At 42.5% G+C, this 20,674-nt stretch overlaps 1 protein-coding gene across 3 annotated transcripts in view; it reads left to right on the top strand.

Moving 5' to 3' along the window:
• Positions 1-4,318: 4,318 nt before the first annotated feature.
• LOC311102280 (CUE domain-containing protein 1-like) overlaps positions 4,319-20,674 on the top strand; it is a 39,146-nt gene continuing 22,790 nt past the window's right edge. For 2 of the 3 annotated variants that reach the window (XM_084143573.1, XM_084143571.1), the window contains exon 1: positions 4,319-4,523. The gene's annotated coding sequence lies outside the window, so the exon portion shown is untranslated. Of the gene's footprint in view, positions 4,524-14,009; positions 14,055-20,674 lie in introns of those variants that run through there. The other variant, XM_084143572.1, reaches the window with a different exon arrangement.

The raw sequence follows: 20,674 nt of genomic DNA, 5'->3' as shown, positions 1-20,674 counted from the left end.
GCAGGTAAGGGTGCTCTCGAGCGGCTAGATGTTCTTTACCATTCGGCCATCAGATTTGCCACCAATGCTCCTTATAGGACACATCACTGCACTCTATACTCCTCTGTAAACTGGTCATCTCTGTATACCCATCGCAGACCCACTGGTTGATGGTTATTTATAAAACCCTCTTAGGCCCACATACGACACCCGTTCTGCCAGTCACATTCTGTTAAAGGTCCCCAAAGCACACACATCCCTGGGTCGCTCCTCTTTTCTGTTCGCTGCAGCTAGCGACTGGAACGAGCTGCAAAAAACACTCAAACTGGACATTTTTATCTCCATCTCTTCATTCAAAGACTCAATCATGGACACTCTTACTGACACTTGTGGCTGCGTCGCGTGATGTATTGTTGTCTCTTCCTTCTTGCCATTTGTGCTGTTGTCTGTGCCCAATAATGTTTGTACCATGTTTTGTGCTGCTACCATGTTGTGCTGCTGCCATGTTGTGTTGCTACTGTGTTGCTACCATGCTGTGTTGTCATGTGTTGCTGCCATGATGTGTTGTTGTCTTCGGTCTCTCTTTATGTAGTGTTGTGGTGTCTCTCTTGTCGTGATGTGTGTTTTGTCCTATATTTTTCTTTTTAATCCCAGCCCCCGTCCCCGCAGGCGGCCTTTTGCCTTTTGGTAGGCCATCATTGTAAATAAGAATTTGTTCTTAACTGACTTGCCTAGTTAAATAAAATTAAAATACTGTTCGATTGAATGTTCAAATGGGCAAAACGAGTGACCTAAGCAACTTTGAGCGTGGTATGATCGTCGGTGCCAGGCAGGCCGGATCCAGTATCTTAGAAACAGCCGCCCCTTATGGGCTTTTCACACACGACACTGTCTAGGGTTTACTGAAAATGGTGCGACAAACCAAAAAACATCCAGTCAGCGGCAGTCCTGAGAGTTGGAAGGAGAATGGCAAGAATTGTGCAAGCTAACAGGAGGGCCAAAACAGACAAATAATGGCACAGTACAACAGTGGTGTGCAGAATGCTATCTCGGAACGCACAACTCATTGATCCTTGTCACGGACGGGCTATTGAAGCAGAAGACCACACCGGGTTCCATTTGTATCAGCTAAAAACAAAAAGAAGCGGCTCCAGTGGCACGCGATCCATGGACCCATCCTGCCTGGTATCAACGGTACAGGTTGGTGGCGGTGGTGTACCTCCGTTCAATCTGCAGCAACTGCGTGATGCCATCGCGTCAGCATGGACCAACATCCCTGTGGAACGTTTCCGACTTGTAGAATCCATGCCCCGAAGAATTCAGGCTGTTCTGGAGGCAAATGGGGGTCCGACCCGGTACTAGATGGTTGTACCTAATAAACTGGCCAGTGAGTGTACATTTGCACTCTCACTCCACTCCCCCACCACCACACATACATCATCTGTGCCATCCCTGGGATTCTGCTCCTGGGCATGTGGCAGCCTTGCAGCTGCTGTGTGTCTGTCCTTCTGCAGTTTGTGTTGTGACCCTGGCATGTGGCAGCATAATGGATCCATTCATTACCATTCACGTCCTAAGAAACACATCGCATTTGTCACTTACTTCTCATTCAGAAACACATTTACACTTGACAGTTTCCCAAAATATTTTCCTCATTCAGTATTGTGTATTATGATTACATACTGGTTGAACTTATTGATATTGATAGTGATTTAAGCAATAAGGCCCGAGGAGGTGTGGTATATGGCCAATATACCACGGCTAAGGCCTGTTCTTATGCATGAGGCTAAGCAGAGTGCCTGGATACAGCCCTTAGCTGTAGTACAGTGGGGAAAAAAAGTATTTAGTCATCCACCAATTGTGCAAGTTCTCCCACTTAAAAATATGAGAGAGGCCTGTAATTTTCATCATAGGTACACGTCAACTATGACAGACAAAATGAGAAAATAAAATCCAGAAAATCACATTGTAGGATTTTTAATGAATTGATTTGCAAATTATGGTGGAAAATAAGTATTTGATCAATAACAAAAGTTTCTCAATACTTTGTTATATACCCTTTGTTGGCAATGACACAGGTCAAACGTTTTCTGTAAGTCTTCACAAGGTTTTCACACACTGTTGCTGGTATTTTGGCCCATTCCTCCATGCAGATCTCCTCTAGAGCAGTGATGTTTTGGGGCTGTCGCTGGGCAACACGGACTTTCAACTCCATCCAAAGATTTTCTATGGGGTTGAGATCTGGAGACTGGCTAGGCCACTCCAGGACCTTGAAATGCTTCTTACGAAGCCACTCCTTCGTTGCCCGGGCGGTGTGTTTGGGATCATTGTCATGCTGAAAGACCCAGCCACGTTTCATCTTCAATGCCCTTGCTGATGGAAGGAGGTTTTCACTCAAAATCTCACGATACATGGCCCCATTCATTCTTTCCTTTACACGGATCAGTCGTCCTGGTCCCTTTGCATAAAAACAGCCCCAAAGCATGATGTTTCCACCCCCATGCTTCACAGTAGGTATGGTGTTCTTTGGATGCAACTCAGCATTCTTTGTCCTCAAAACACGACGAGTTGAGTTTTTACCAAAAAGTTATATTTTGGTTTCATCTGACCATATGACATTCTCCCAATCCTCTTCTGGATCATCCAAATGCACTCTAGCAAACTTCAGACGGGCCTGGACATGTACTGGCTTAAGCAGGGGGACACGTCTGGCACTGCAGGATTTGAGTCCCTGGCGGCGTAGTGTGTTACTGATGGTAGGCTTTGTTACTTTGGTCCCAGCTCTCTGCAGGTCATTCACTAGGTCCCCCCGTGTGGTTCTGGGATATTGCTCACCGTTCTTGTGATCATTTTGACCCCACGGGGTGAGATCTTGCGTGGAGCCCCAGATCGAGGGAGATTATCAGTGGTCTTGTATGTCTTCCATTTCCTAATAATTGCTCCCACAGTTGATTTCTTCAAACCAAGCTGCTTACCTATTGCAGATTCAGTCTTCCCAGCCTGGTGCAGGTCTACAATTTTGTTTCTGGTGTCCTTTGACAGCTCTTTGGTCTTGGCCATAGTGGAGTTTGGAGTGTGACTGTTTGAGGTTGTGGACAGGTGTCTTTTATACTGATAACAAGTTCAAACAGGTGCCATAAATTCAGGTAACAAGTGGAGGACAGAGGAGCCTCTTAAAGAAGAAGTTACAGGTCTGTGAGAGCCAGAAATCTTGCTTGTTTGTAGGTGACCAAATACTTATTTTCCACCATAATTTGCAAATAAATTCATTAAAAATCCTACAATGTGATTTTCTGGAGAAAAAAATTCTCAATTTGTCTGTCATAGTTGACGTGTACCTATAATGAAAATTACAGGCCTCTCTCATCTTTTTAAGTGGGAGAACTTGCACAATTGGTGGCTGACTAAATACTTTTTTCCCCCACTGTATATTGGCCATATATCACAAACCCCCGAGGTGCCTTATTGCTATTATAAACATTTTATCAACGTAATTAGAACAGTAAAAAAAAATGTTTTGGCATACCAGTGTTATACAGTATTATAAAATGTTGTTTATAAAGTGGGTGGTTCGAGCCCTGAATGCTGATTGGCTGACAGCCGTGGTATATCAGACCGTATAACATGGGTATGACAAAACATTTCATTTTACTGCTCTAATTTCGTTGGTAAACAGTTTATAATAGCAATAAGGCACCTTGGGGGTTTGTGATATATGGCCAATATAACACGGCTAAGGGCTGTATCCAGGCACTCTGTGTTGTGTCATGCATAAGAACAGCCCTTAGCCATGGTATATTGGCCATATATCACACCTCCTCGAGCCATGTTCTATATTTGAGTTGCTTTTGAAAGCAAAAGTCCCCTCACATTATTGGCATTGTTGAATTCGATTTTCGTAATAGCAAGCTAGGACTGGTGGTTTGGTTAGCTAACCTAGCAAGTATGTTTGTTTGGTTATCTAGTAAATACATTTGCTAGCTACATTATAGGTATCACCAAAGGGATGAATTAGGTCAGTCTCACATATTGCTGACATAAAAAAGGACAATATAGGGTATCTGAAGGAAAAGGTAGGCCTATGTGTTTTTTCTCTCAGTAAAAAGTGCAGTACATTTCTGTCATCAAGTCTTCAGACATTCATCAAACATACATGCTTTCCACTGAAGCGCAACTGTGTAAATTCTGCTCGTGCGCCTCTATAACATAAATAGGCTACCCTCTCTTATGCGCTCACTGATGTATTTCTCCCATTTCTCCGCTAGGGAGCTGTGTTGTTCTTTGTTTCTGGTATAACATGATGCAGGCTCTGTGCCTCCGACCGACAGACATTTTTTTCCCATTGCTCTGGTTTACTACTATCAGCCAACATAGGGACAGTTTTGTGGACAGCCCTCTGTTGCAATAATTCGGACTATCAAAACACAGGCACTGAAGAGAGTCACCCACAATCTTTTTTGTCAATAAAAAAAAACATATTCACAGGAGAAATCACAGGAGAAATCACCGTCGTCTTCGGAAACCATTTGTCTGCTTTTCAATGAGTAAGTAACATTAGCTACATTTGTTGTTTTCCAGCGAGCTAGCAAGTTATGCTATCAGGAATAACCACATTAGCTAACGCCAGCTAGATGTCAAATGTTTTACTTGCTAACTGATTTAAAACAGACAACGAAGGAACGTTTTAAGTGTTCAGGATTTACTAAAATTATGAATATCTAAAGGACACTGGGTAAGGTGAACCTTGATGGATTGTCCATGTTTTCATGGTGGAATTCTGGAATTGGGAGTCAGCGAGGCCCTTCCGAACAGCAGCGTCCCAGGATTGCGCCATGGCACAGTTGTCACAGATAGAACAAGGGTCAGTTATAAACATATTTTGTTGTCACTAGCTAGCTAGTGAACAGAGATGTGCTTGCTTGCCTAAACTAAATGCTATCGTATTCGCTTCATACTTTTTAGATGCACTACAGTATTTCAGCTAACTAATTGCAATTTCTACATTTACGTCATTTAGCAGACGCTCTTATCCAGAGCGACTTACAGGAGCAATTAGGGTTAAGTGCCTTGCTTAAGGGCACATCGACAGATTTTTCACCTAGTCGGCTCGGGGATTAGAACCAGCGACCTTTCGGTTACTGGCACAACGCTCTTACCCACTAAGCTACCTGCCGCCGCTACATCTACAGAGGGGTGACCATTCCCTTCACGCAATCCACTTAATTATGCTAACTAGCGTTAGTTAGCTAAACCAGTGAATGCAAGCTAACGTTAGCTGTCCCCATGAGCAGTAAATGTCAAATAATGTTTTAATATCATAAACTCAAATCCTAAACAAACAAAAGTATAAAGGTAATTACCAAAGTAAAGGATACGCATGAGTAAATGAGGGATACAAAGTATAATGAAAAAAGTATAATGAAAGCATTTGCTTCAACACAGGTGTGGTTCCTGAGTTAATTAAGCAATTAACATCCCATCATTCTTAGGGTCATGTATAACAATGCCCAGTTGCCAATTTTTTTTGGCTACCATAGCTTGCAGAAGAGATCTCAGTGACTTTGAAAGAGGGCTCTCAAAGGAGCATGGGGGTTTAAAGTAAGTGTGTGTGTGCATTTTTGTCATGTCTTACCTTGCTTCAAAGTAGCCTATAGGCAAAATCCTATCATGGAAACGTGGAGGCAGTTATTTTATAAAGGCTTCATAGGCGGCATGTGAGTTTCAAGTGTGGGGAAGATGACAATTTATCCTACCATTTCTACCGTTCTGCGTGCCAGTTATGATTTTCATACGCGCACTTTCGTGGAACAGTTTAATTTCAATAATAACATTTTAGTTTCTCAAAATTGTCAAGTAATTAATCATAAAAATCGGAATTAAAATTATAAACATCTAAAAGTTAAGTCAACTAATGCGAGATCACCAGCCTCTGTCATATGGACACATTGATACACTGTGATCCATTGGTGGCTAAAGAAATGAGCACCTGAAACGCATAGCCTATAGTCCAATGCTGCAGTAGACCTATAATTTCCATTGCTCTTTCACACCAGGGATAGTGATTATCGAGGGGGAGATTGTTGGAAAGATTTTTCAAATAGCTTACTGTGAGGAACTATAGTTTTTATATATTATCATTCACAATGGATGTTAAACACTTTCCTACCATAGCTGCGGGAAGTAGTGGTGCTGAGGGTGCTGCAGCACTCCCTGATAAATCGCTCCCTCAACATTATCAGGACAGAGAAACCAGACACATGCTCACATGGAGCCCTCCAAACAAAAGACCATGACAAAATGGACAAATCTCGTAAATTATGGTTATGAAATAAACCAAAACTTGTTTCTCACAAGAATAGCAGGTTGTGAACTCTGCAAACAACATTTCCACTCTGAGAATGAAAACGTTAAATAACTGTAATTAATACATGCATTAACAGAAATGTATGTAACCAAATTACGAAGATTGACTACTGATGACATATGTAATGGGGAATTGATTAAACATATATATCAAAGAGCAAACAATTCACACAGGGAAACAGTGAATGGCAAGAATTGGCGGGAGACAGCTGAGTCATTCTGGAGAGCGATTCGTCTACATCTTCGCCACACACCCCTCCCCTTCTTGTCTCAACATTTTAAATTATACTCAAGACACATTATCTTCTAACATTTTAGATGCTTTTCTTTTAAAAAATCAAACTAAATTCACTGACAGCTGCAACTCAATAATCAGCTAGACCTATTGCCATGGGTGCTGCCCAAATTGCGGGCTTCCCAAATAGGCATAGGCCTAGGAGCTTGTGATTTGAAACACTCCACAGTTATTTAAAAAATAAATAAATGAATGATCCTCAATTCCTCTGTGGCTAAGTCATGCTTTCTGGTAAAGTATTTTGAATGATTTTCTTTCTTTCTGTATAGACAGGAGTAGTTATATAATATTAGCACATTTATTTTCATTTACTTCCCTATTGGACCCACCGCCATGCCATTTCTCTCCTGTTCCATTGGTTTTCATATCAACTTTCTTTTGTTGTCAAGAAGCCAAAGGCATAATCCTAGTCATATTAGCAACCCATCCTAGTTGTTGTGTCTTTAGATTCCCCCACTTTCTAACTGAGATTTTCATCTCTGTCACACATGGAACCGATATCAGTTGCTCTGTTTAGAATTGTGTTTTCTCAGGTGCGCTGTTTAGATTGGTGTTTTCCCGCAAATTGCATTTTGGCAAATGTTTGAAAGTGACGTTTTATTGGCTGCTTCATTACATGAGTCACATGTTCTGTTATGATGCATTACCATAATCCTAAATGTGATTTCTGTCGTTCTGAGCAGAGTGGATGGACGCCCTAATTGGTTATGCACCCAATGCATTTGGGTCCGGTAAATTTCTCAAATGGCCGGTAAATAAAACATCTTCCCGGTCACGTTGTCCGGCGCCACATTTTACTAACGAAAACCCTGCTGTGTAGTAACACTGTTATTACATTTTTATATAGTACTTTAGTAATTGCATTGTTATTGCATACTAATGAAGTTGAGTGGTTTGTGTCAGTTCTGTACGTTTTTATTTCTATCTGCAATGAAACCCATGACCTCTGGATCTCTGTCCAATGGTCTGTCCATCCATGGGATGATAAAGTGGCACCTAGCCATCCACAGATCAGAGATAAAAACTGATGGAGGAGGAGGCATGTTAAAAAAAACCTGACCCCATATTCAGCTTTACGGCTGCTTGTCCCAGCCAGCTGCTGTCACTCCATTCCCCCTTCACAGGGTCCCTAGTTTGCATATGGCTCCTGAGTCCTGACCCTCTGTTTGGCCCTCCCAGGGGATGCTGGGAAAAGCAGGCAGACGGGCCAGAGTGAGGCCCATCTGGATAACCCCCTCTCCTCCATCCAAGAGTTCTGTGTGGATAAGAGGATGAAAGAGTTGGGCGGGGCCCCATTGACTAGTATGGTCTGTCTATGGGCTGTTTTCACTACCTGCTGTAGATTTAATCTCGCTGTTTTATCATGAAATCTTTCAGTTAGTCTTAGTAACCATGGTATTAACATCCAATGTTTTGACTGTGGAAAGTTTTGTTTTGTCATTCTCTTCTGTGTTTAATACAACTTCATTTCAAGGTGCTTTCTGCTTTGCCAGTAAAAAATGAACAAGGCATTTATTTGCCATTTCATTAAAGGGCATCTCAAGCGCACTCTTCCCTGGGTTGTGTTGTGTGAAATTAGATCTATGAATCATCTCAGTGAGTTGTTCAACTCCCTGCCTGGGGTAGTAGGAGGTAAAAACTCCCTATTCCCCTGCGTGACAGATGGCCCAGAAAAGGCCTGCTACTACCATTATTGTCATTAGTTTTCAAACGTGTGTTCTGACAGATGCAGCAGGCACACACATTTAAGGCTTCATGAATACAGGAAGAGGAGGAGGACAAATGGGAGAGGGGGGGTTGTTTGAAATTGCCAATAATGCTTTTACTGACACCGATGTGCCCTCCACTCACTCACTCACTCACTCACTCACGCACTCTCTAACATTCTATCTCGCCCTCTCTCTCACTCTGCTCCCTCCCTCATTCAATCACTCTCTTCCTCCTCCTTCCCCAGAACCAGGTCAGTGAACAGGAGGATTATGGTTTGTCACTGTCACAGTAGTCACTAGGCTTTGGTTCAGTGCTCCGTTGTCTCTGCTTTGTCTGTCCCACTCCCATCATGTTTATGGGTCACAAATGATTACTGGAATTGGTTCAGGGGGGCAGGCAGCGCGTCTTTCTTATTTTCTTACCTCTGACCTGGAAGTTGGAAGAATTCACCAATCCTACGCTGCTGTTCAAATAAAATGTTATTGGTTGTGTATACATATTTTGCAGATGCTATCGCAGGTGCAGTGAAATGCTTATGTTTCTAGCTCCAACAGTGCTGAGTGTACCAAACCTTAGGAACACCTTCCTAATATTGAGTTGCACCCCCTTTTGCCCTCAGAACAGCCTCAATTAGTCAGGGCATGGACTCTACAAGGTGTTGAAAAAGCGTTCCACAGGGATGCTGGACCATGTTGACTCCAATGCTTCCAACAGTTGTGTGAGTTTGGCTGGATGTCCTTTGGGTGGTGGACCATTCTTGATACACGGACACTGTTGAGCATGAAAAAGCTGGCAGAGTTGCAGTTCTTGACACACTCATCGTTGTGCCTGGCACCTACTACCATACCCCGTTCAAAGGCACTTAAATATTTTGTCTTGCCCATTCACCCTCTGAATGGCACACATACACAATCCATGTCTCAAGGAGAGAGAGGCCTAGGCCTAGACTCTGACCTATCACATGAAATGTTAATGGAACGTGTGTATGTGGTATGTAAGTTATGGAGAAGCAGTGTATGCCACATGCAAGACTAGGGAAAGAGAACTGGGGCCTGATAGGGGTTCAACTCCACAGGAACTGCACTTAATTCAAAATGAATGTGTGATCAAAGGCATTTGCCATTCTGGTTCCTCCTTGTCCATTAAAACGCCATATTTCTCAGGTCCCACTGCTGACTGTGGCTGCTAAAAGCCTTTGTGCTTCTGGTGTGGAGAAGGCAGTTGGAGCCAGACATGTCAGACTGTGATTTATTACACACCACTTCGCTATCACTTGGTCTTGGCTCCTCTTCCCTATCACTTCTGTCATCCCGTCGCCAAGAAGTTGTGGTTGGCCGGGGCTGCAGGGGCAATGTGCAAATTATGCAGTGTTTTTGAATGGAACATTTTCCTTTTTTATTCCGGAAACCTCTTTTTAGGTCCTCTGACAAAACGACCATCTTTAGAATCCTTTTAAATGAACCATATCGTGAGCCTGTCTGATACTGCTACAGAATTTAGAGTTATGAGTTATGTGCATGGGTGAAATTTAGGCCAACAGACAATGTGTCTAGAAGTGTCTTGTGAATGTCTGGCATACTGTCCATACTATCTATACACACCATTTTATATACATACATATTTATATTCCTCACTCTGACATTGCTCATTCTGATATTTTTTAATTTTTTGGATTTGTGTGTATTGTTTGGTATTACTGCACTGTTGGAGCTAGAGCTAAAAACAAGCATTTCGCTGCACTTGCGATAACATCTGCAAAATATGTGTACGTGACCAATAACATTTGATCTGATTCCATATCAAGACCCCTGGTGATTGTCCCAGAGTGTTAAGCAATGGCCTTTCTCTTGACAGCATCTCGCCCCCTCCTCGGCTAAAGGCGTCTCTCTCTTCTGCTTCTGTTGTGGAAGGGTTATCTTATCTGACAACTTCCTGTTATTTGACCTGTTTCCCATTTCCTCACAGTGATTGAGGCACTCTCTCTGTGGCACCAAAGCCTCACCAAATCAATGGAGGCCAATTGTTTCCCAAAAACGTTATTAGGTTTCACAATCGATAACAATGACACAGGTTTGGGAGAAGGTTAGGCCTTATGTTGTTTTATTGAGCACATCACATGCAATGACTTGTTTTAGCTTTTACCCTTCTAAGGGATGGATGAGATTTGATTTAGACTACTATGCCATATAAGAGTTATTGAAAAAGAATAATGCTACAAACTTAATAGCCAGATAAGTAGATGAATGCAGGGCTGGTGTGCATAACCGATCACAGTGAAAATATGATTACACTGAAAGGCCTATAACTTGTACTTCAAAGCCACATGACTGAATAAATGTTGTTTATGGATTAGTCTTCAGTACAGTCAGGCCATGGCTGGATGCTCCTATTGTAATGCTACACGGTGCTCTGTTGTTCTAATGGGGATAGGGATAACGTCTGGGCCAGGCTCTGTTGAAATAGACCATTTCTGGTTGCTTTTGGGCTCCTTTGTCAGCTGTGAAAACAAGATGAGATGGGAAGAAGTTTTGTTTGCAGAGGGGCACAGTCCACCCCCTGTCCTATGGAATCACCCCTATTGGAAGTCTGGGGGCCCTGGGCCTGGCGCCACTATGAAAACCTGGTAGCAGTGCAAGAGTTCATTGTGTGCGGTTAAGTTAATACACAAACTAAATATAGACTTGGACGAATTTGAGAATGAGGGCCACCATATTGTTTTACTTGGTACTTGGATGTATTCCCTGTGGTCCTCATGCTTCTTTAATATCTACAGACGTTTTGAACGATCAATTAACTATTTGAATCAGACTTCACTCATATTAGTACATTATTGTATACTATTGATCTTCTTCTTCTTTACAAGCAGCTCTAGTGAGTGAGTCGGTGATGACGCTACTGGCCCAAGCACTGGATTCAAAGCCTGCTTTTCAAAATGTTGTTTTTAAGAGCTGCAACATCTGGCTGTCCTGCTTGACCCGCAGGCAGAATATGATCCCTTTTTAAATTAACATCATGTGCACAATCTGAGAATGCTTGCTTTACCTTAGACACAGTAAAGAGAAAACGAATGTGTGCATGCCGTGTGTTAGGGGTGGGCAGTATACCGGTATGAACGTGAATACCGGTTGACGTTGTGCCATGATATGGATTTTGCCATATTGTGCATATCATGATAAATTAATAAATGTATGAAATAAGGCGTTTTTGTTTTGTTCAAAATTTCAGTCGAGTGATACAGCCTAGTGGGCTAGTTCAAATTGAAGCATGGATGATACACAATCTGCCTACCAATCAAAGTCAACAAACAAGCATGCGCAACTGCAGAGTAAGCGAACATTTAGTGAAGTGAACTCCTTTAGTTAAATTAAGCGCAAAAGTGTAAGCAAGCATTGAGGATGACTGAAGACAAGGAAAATAACGCTATTGAGGTTGATTTGCAGGACGACATAGAATTGGCTCGAAAAAAGTGGGCCTCCTGTCGTTTGGAACTGGTTTGGCATTAAGATATCTGACCTCGACCAACAAATAGCACTGTGTAAGTTGTGTCAACGTATTGTGCTAGCCAAAGGTGGAAACACCAGCAATCTTTTTCACCACCTGAAAACCCTGCATATGCGCGAATATGAAGAATCTACCAGAATGCGTGCAACAAACCCCCGGAGCAGCGGAACAAGTCCCAAGACATCTAAAAGAAAGACCCGCACGCTGCTATCACTCAAGGCATCATTCATTAGTGGTACTCCCTATGACAAGAAGAGCAAGAAGTGGAATGAGATAACGAGTGCAATTACGTATCGCATAGCGAAACACATGGAACCAATTCAAACTGGAGAAAGACGGTTTCAGAAAGTTGATTCGAACTCTAGACCCAAGATACGAGATCCCGAGCCGTAAATTCTTCATCAAAACATCTCTGCCAGAACTCTACACAGAATGTCGGGACAGAGTTGCCAACGAAATCCGTAACGCTGCATTTTTCTCTACCACTGCAGGCTTATGGTCAAGCCGGACCACAGAGCCAAACATTAGCCTCACGATTCATTACATTGACGACAACTGGAAGCTGCCAAGCAAATGCCTTCAGACCTCTTATTTCCCAGACGACCACACCAGAGAAATAATTGCAGCTGGGCTGAAGGAGGCACTTTCATCCTGGGGCTTGAAAGAGCCTCATTAAGTATGTATGACTACCGACAGCGGATCGAACATGGTCAAAGCATTGGAGCTGAACAAATGGACAAGACTAGGGTGTTTCGGACGCAGACTACACATTGCTATTGGTAAGTTTCACCGTCCAAAACACACAGAGCTAGGTAGAAAAATAACGTAACTAAAAAACAACATAACTTTAAAATGCAGAATAACTATTGTATTCCTTATCTCCTCTGTTTTAAAGTTATAGCTGACTACACTGCCTGATCCTCCTTATACTGTAAATATTATAGATTTGCATAGCTGTGTGTATGTATGTGTATATATATATATATATATATATATATATATATATATATACATATATATATATATATATATATACATACATACATACACAGCTATGCAAATCTATAATATTTGTAAATGTGTGCAATATCCAAACATTACGTGGATTACATTGCTTTTATTTATAATTGATACATTAGCCTATGGTTTCAATATATGAATCTATCCTCTCTTTCAATCATAAATAGCTTACTCAATAAATGATCCCGTTTTCTAAAGCAACATAGCTGTCTTAATCACAACAGTTATGTAAATCTATAGATGGAATACATTTGTAATCATGTCCAGTGTCCATGCTGTAAATTGTTGTAATTACAGCAGATGAAATGTTATTTCTATTGAATAATTGTGATTCAAATGTAATTATTTTTCACCTTTTTTATTTTTCAGCAAGGAGTGTCCAAAACGAACCTCGGGTTTCCCGGGCCACAGGAGTGTGCAAGAAAGTGGTCAGCACAATTTCCTATAGTTGGAAGAAGCAGAAGGCCCTGACAAGTGCACAGGATAAACTGAGCCTGCCCCTCCACAAGCTCATCACAGAATCCCCGACAAGGTGGGGATCTCGACTGCAGATTATGGAAAGAGTCCTGGAGCAGGAAAAGTCCATCACACAAGTCCTGGCAGCAGACAAAAAAAAACACGGCACCTTGCACCCTCCTGGCAAGAATTTGAGGTCTTTGAATCTATCACGGCAGCACTTAAGCCCCTCCAGGATGTCCTATCTGAAGCCGGTCCTCCATTTTTTTCAAGACGGAGGTTCTGAAATCAAATGAGGGCGAAGCCAAACTGACCCGAGAGATTAAGATGAGGGTCCTCAATTACCTGAATGAAAAACACACCGACCCTGAAACAGATGAGCTGCTCACCATGGCTACCTTTCTGGACCCAAGGTTCAAGACCACCTACATGACCAATGAGAAGCTGGTGAAGGTGAGAGCTGCCTGGTAGGGAACACAGCCGTGGGAGACTTCTTTCTTGAAGAGGACCAGAGTGAGAGAGAGAAAGAAGCTGCCACTGCTCCACAATCAGCAAAGAAGTCCAAGAAGAGCCTTGGGAGCTTCTTTAAGAAAACCATTAATGCACCTGCCTTAAGAACCCAGAGACAGGTCATCGAGCAAGAGCTGGACAGCTACACTCTGATGATGGCAGCAGACAGTGAGGCTGATCCTTTGGAGTGGTGGCAGTTCACGCATCCAACTTCCCACAAGTGAGTTGTCTGACAAATAAATACCTATGCATCCCTGCCACAAGTTCGCCCTCTGAGAGAGCATTTAGCACTGGGGGCAATGTGGTCACATGCCACAGGGCAACTTTGAAGCCAGAAACTGTCAATAGGCTGGTGTTCCTGGCACGGAACTTGTGAAGAGGGAGGAATTGTTACATGGTGAACTCAGTAACTGTCTGGTTAGTGCTTGAATAAGTTAGTTTGAAAAGGTTTACAACTTGAATTCATAAAGACCGGTGTTATGCTGAAAAAAGACTGCACTTATATTTGCCAGGAAAAAGTTTTTAAAAAAAGTTTTAATTTTCTTTACATCCTGAGTACTTTAAATATTTGGTTATTTAATTTTACTGCATATTTATTTAACTCATATACCTTTGTTTATGTTTCATGTTTGCACAGGTTTACCACAGAAGTAAAAAAATTAAATAAAAAAAGATGAAAAAGAAATGTGCAATGCCCCCTTTCTGTTTCTATAAGGTTAATAGCAATATTTTGTCATTTAGTAACTTTGAAGGGCTCATAAAATGTAAAAAAAAAATATATATATATATATTAATGTATGCACAGTATATCGTGATATTATATCGTTATCGTCCAGACAGTGGAAAATATTGTGATATGAATTTGAGTTAATATTTTAAATTCTCAAAAGAGCTTTGTATGTGTGCCTGTGTGCAGCTTTTGCCCTCTGACATGGCTGTAGCTAGAGCTGGCGCAATGAATGTAGAACTGTGTAGCCTAACCAGCGGTTATGGATGAAGACCGTCATGGAAATAAAACAACCCTCATAACCGTTTTCTTTTTTGTGGGACGAACGGCTGACTGAAGATGGAACCGCCGGGCATTCGTGTGGATGAGTCCGTTTCTGCTGTTACATGGACTCTACAAGGTGATGAAACTGTTTTGCTCCTTGCTGAAACAAGCAAGGTGTTGTAACAAACAAGTCTTTGGTTGCTTAGGCAACACACCCTCTCTGCAGCAGCAGAACATGCAGTCAGGAGTGGAGGAGAGGATATATATATTTTTTTTATGGTGACCGTGGTCATTTGGCTGACCAATAACCGTCATCCAAAATTCCTTGACCGTCACAGCCCTAGCCAGAGCTGGCTCTACGGGATGGCAAAGCTGGAAATGTAATAATGTAATATTTAGTCATTAACAATTGAGGGTTTTTTTCTCAGAGGGGGAAAAAAGTTATTCACTTTTCCAGACAGCTACAGCTAATAATAGGTTAGCTAGTAGCTACTAGCTTCGTTAAGTTTTCGTAGCGGCGAGCTGAATAATTATATCTGGTTAATCAGCATGGATATGCAAAAATGTCTGGGCACTGCCAAGAGCAACGGAGGACCACCATGACGAGTGCGATGCCGAGCTCACAGAGCAGCCTGCTGGCCCGACCACCGAGGTTGAGGAGCCTAGCAGCAAATGTAATACCCGCCCATCCTGCACGCTGCCTGTTGACCAACAAGATCTAGAAGGGGCCTAGCACCAACAGCACGAGGGTAACATCACAACAAGCACCTGCACTTCCGTTACCCCAGCCACTAGCACCTGACGACCTGTTGGATCTAACCAAAACTGAACCAGGGGAAGCAGCGTTTTATTGGTTCTTGCAAAGTGAAATCACAACCACAGATAGCAACAACAAATGGACCTCGCTCAGTGTTCTTCAAAGATACGTCGGGCCTTTGTCTGCGATGCCGACTGTGCTGTTGGCACTGAAACATGGATTTGGATTAACATTTGGGACAGCAACGTGCGAAAAAAAAACCATCTACAGCAACGTGCGAAAATTCCTTCACTCTGAAGAACGTATAGCAGTGAACACAGACGCAGCATGTTACATCAATAAAAAGCCCAGCTTGTCCAGCTGGCATTTGAGAGGGACCTAACAAGTAGATTTTGTCAGGAAGGAGAATGGAATCAAACTTCTCATGAGGTTCAACACCGCATGGAGGAGGCTGCAATTCGTCTAAATAGTAAGCTACAACCTTTATGGCTCTGGCCGCCATGCCAGAATTATAAATTCATTGGTTTTCCTTCACTGGTTGTTTGGCTGATTTAAAAATAAAAATAAAAAAAATAAATAAAATAATGGATAGTCTTGCTTTTTGCTTCAATGCATCTTTTATATTTATCTGTGACTCTTAATGTCATTGCTTGCTTTTGCGGGTCTAATTTCTATTGATAGATATCTAGCTTTGCGTTCTTTGACGGGTATAGGGACAATGACCAATGTAGCCTATTGGTTGTGCTCTGAGGTGACAGCGCATCTAACGTTATATTTTCATCATGCTGACTGGCAGTAGCCTTCTGTCCATGGTCCTGAATCAATGGTTACGGTGTGTGATGTTTTAATGAACGCATCTTGGGCTACCAGTCTTCGTGGGGCTTCTCTTCAACATCGCATGCTTTCTTGTGTGCAAAAGAACAGTTGTTGTGTATATGGCTGCATTTCAGATAGGCCTACATTTTGTATGTAGGACCAAGGACCAATACTGTGTGTAGTCTACTAAAACAAGTAGGCAAACTTTCACTCTATCATTAATGTGCATTACACAGTCATTGTGTTATAGGCTACTGTAAAAGTGACGTCAATACTATGAAGACGACGCTGCCTACTTTTTCGTCCCCTCCCTGCTCTCTTGCTATTTTGTGTGTGTGTGTGTGTGTGTGTGTGTGTGTGTTGCGTTGTAAGAATCCTGTCGCGCTGATCTGTGCGTGTTGGTATTCACAAATTATGTGTAGGCCTACTGCAGTAATGGCAGCATTTTGGATATACATGCCGTAGTGGGGCACATATCTTGTGTTATTATATGAAGAGACGGTTGTTTGATGTGTACGGCTACATTTCAGGTATATTTTTGTACTTTTGAACAGTAGTAGGACTAATCTACCTTTTTGTTATTATTATGCGTGTCATGCTGGAGCTGGGCCTGGATGTAGCTGTAGCCCAGGTGGATGTCCGGGATCTATCTGGCTCTTTCATGCAGATGGCTGTTATAACAGCCGTTGCATCCTGAGAGGTAACCAGGGTGAGTTTGTTGTTGTTATTGTTGGGCCTTGAGAGTGGGGGAGGGGGACTGCAATCTCTGCCTTAGTCTGCCTGCCCCTCTGAAGAAAAGTGGGCCTCACTCTCTCAAAATGGCTGTTGAACACATGTGAAAGGCACAGGGCAGGACTGGGAACTAGCTGGTCTTGTTGGGAGAATGAATGGCAGAGCACAGATGGAGGCAAGAGACTATAGTTAGCCTAGCCAAGACTTAATGGACTTTCAGTCACGTGTCTGTGAAGATGTAGGCCTATAGAGTATTGACACGGACAGTCTTACCATTTCTGTGGGTGATTTAGTAAGGGACTACTAATCTTGTTGGGAGATGGAGCCTACCATCTGAGAAGACTGTAACCCTTGAGTAATGAGATCTGTTCTCCACTACATAGATAGGCTACTTAGAGAGGAGATGCATTTTGTCATTATTTATCTATTTTTCTGTTGTCATCGTGTTCCTACATATTGAAACCAGATTAATTCATGATCATCCCCTCTTCTCCATTTTCTGCTTGACTGTGTTAATGTAGGCCAGCTTAAAGGGCTCCAGCATCAAAGTGAATGATTGGCTGCATTTAGTCATTCAGAGTCTGTTGCTCCACATAATTACTTTAGATGAGTGTAGTCCATCAGATGGTGACTTCCTAGTACTCTATCCTATGGTAATGTCTATTTTCTTCTTCTCTGCTCTAGCACAGTGAATATGATGGATGGAAGGTAAGCCCAGCTCTGTTGACCAGGGCAGCGCTGCTGCTTCCTTTTGTTCACTGTGTGGTGGGAGACAGCCACAACCACACATACAGACCCAGGACGACAAAGAGCAATGGATCCCATGCTAAATATAGCAGGTTCTTAGGTGCAGATGAATATGGTGTTGTTGATGTGAACCGGTCTGTGTGTGAGGGAGAGAGGAGTCCATGGCTGGGCCTGGGTTCTTTGCTGAGATGCGCATGCTTCAGGCCTTGATATACATAATCAACTTTCTGCAAAACAATAGGCAGGTTTCCATCATTTTGGGCTGCTGGTACAGAAATAGGGATGTTGAGCCCAAAAGAAGGAAGCCATAATGTTTTTTCAATAGGGAAGTGTTTACAAGTAGGGGGCCATTTTGGTCCCATATTGCTGACAGAAACAGTTTTTCTACATGTATTTTTATAGCCCGGAGATGGATCAGATGCAGAATTTACAATGTTATCAGCTAAATCAGCATTCTTTACTGGAAAGTGGGGGGATTGATCCTTTGTAGTCATCCCTAATTGTATCTTAGCGGTTAGTAGTCATAAGGAAGAATTATGATGTTGCTGGCATGATGATGTGAAGACATGGCATGGTGTTCTAACATAAAGCGCTTTATCATTGTCACGCCCTGACCTATAGAACTCTAGTTAGTTTGGTCAGGGTGTGAATATCATGTGTGTGTTGATTCTATGTTTGTATTTCTATGTTTGGCCGGGTGTGGTTCCCAATCAGAGGCAGCTGTCACTCGTTGTCTCTGATTGGGGATCATACTTAGGCAGCCAGTTTTCCTGCTTGTTTTGTGCTCTGTGAGTTTGGCGTGCGTGTGTGGCCTTCCGACTGGCTGTGTTGTGGGATCTTGTTTTGTGCTCGGTGAGTTTGGCGTGTGTGTGTATAGCCTTCCGACGTCACGTTTCGTTTTTTATTGTTTGTTTGTTTTGTTATATGTTTATTATTTAATAAACATGTATGCATTTCACGCTGCGCCTTGGTCTGACCCGTCCTTCAACGACCGTGACACTCATATTGTCTGACATCCTGTTTCCTGGCTGGCCAGTGATGTCCTTGCCTGGGAACCCAGTGTTCCCAAGCTGCCGGCGGGACGGTAACTCGCCCTTTCAGCAGCACGAAGCAGGAAGTCAACTCTGTGTAGTCGAATGTGACCGCAACAGACCAGACCAGACCAGAGCACACAAGCTACAAAGAGGGTAACATGGTAGAAACAATTATGGGCAGAAACCCACTTGAATTCTGTCTGCTTAACTGGCATTATCACTGACATCTCCCATTGACATCTACAGGCCGAAAGAGTTGATGGATGATGTAGGTCAAAGTCAAACACTTTCCAATTCATTTGGATTCCAATTAATTGGGCAAATAATGTCAGTAATAAGAAGATATGAAGAGATTTTGCAGGTCACTCCTAGATGTGAAAGTGGCCCCTATTTTCTTTCTCGCCACTCCTCGGTTGCTTGTTTCTGGCACATACATATTCACACCTAACAGTCCCAAACACTTGCGAGAGTTGGATTCAGTTCAGTGACTCAAGGTTTATGCTGTGAAGGTCCATAGAGAGAGAGTGTAGTGCAGTATGTGTGTACTGGCTTTATGCCCGGAGCAAGGTACTGTGGAAAGGCGTTTTACTGGCCAGATGAAATGAAGTTCAAAGAAGCCCACTGCAGTGTATGGAGAGTGTATGGCTCCACAAATCAACATGAAGGCCTAGCAGAGGTAGGTTATCTCCTGGCCTGTATAGAGCGGCTGTTCCATAAACATTGGGCCCCATCACACCAATATCCTCAGAGGCCCTGGATGGGGTGCATCTCAATAGTCTAAAATGACTTCCTCTCCTCATCTCCTCTCCTTCATCTGAGCAGATGTGTAATCAATAGGATGAGCAGCCTATTTAAGACTGTTGAGATGCACCCGTAGAGTCTGACTCGCTCTCCTGGTCCCAGAGCTGGAGCTTGAAAGTGATTTCCCATGGCTGCCACGGAGCCTTGGCCACGCTTCTCTCACACACACACACACACACACATACTTGCCTGCCGGGCAATTCCACGGTAATGGAATTGCACTAAGACTCAGATTTTTCACCTAAAATGTATGCCAACCAACAACCATTGATTTCAAAGTTTAACAAACCATACAACTCTATGCACAAGGACTACTTTTAACAATTTTTCTCTGAATTAAGATTCAACGATGTCTGCAGAAAGAATGGGGTGTCAGCTATGACATGACACATTGACTTCGAAAAAATCGCTTTTGGTTATTGAACTACAGTAAGTGAAGTGGATTTACACCTGGTAACAGAATTGCAGTAATGACATTTCATCATGGGTCCCTGATCTGTAGTACACAGAAATGCGTAATTATGGATATGAATGTCATTCTCTCCATGGTGATGTATCCTAAATAGTTACACAAAGTTATAAATATACAACATCCTCCTTTGCATATTTGGGTGTTATTCTACACACTGGCTATTATTTTAATCAGCTCTGCCCCCAGATAATACAAAATTTGGTTGGTCTAGACTGGACCAAATCTGAACCAATCATAGACATCTATGTTTCACAAGTTTGGACATCAGAGTAGAGTTCAGTAGAGTACAGTACATTATAGTGTACTTAACTCTAGTTTGCTCTACTGTGTACTGAACTCTACTGTAGTTAATAAATCCTGGTTCAGAATAAAGGTTCTGTTCCGAAACAGTATAGATCACTTTCATTTCCGGTTCTGATTCACTTTATCTAATAGTTGTCATCTTCCGTTTTTTTGGTTCTGTTCCCTGAACCGGTTCCAACCCCTAGGC

The sequence above is a fragment of the Coregonus lavaretus genome (assembly GCF_964263955.1).
Source record: "Coregonus lavaretus genome assembly, chromosome: 26".
Taxonomy (NCBI): Eukaryota; Metazoa; Chordata; class Actinopteri; order Salmoniformes; family Salmonidae; genus Coregonus; species Coregonus lavaretus.
This window is presented reverse-complemented; position numbering and strand designations above follow the sequence as displayed.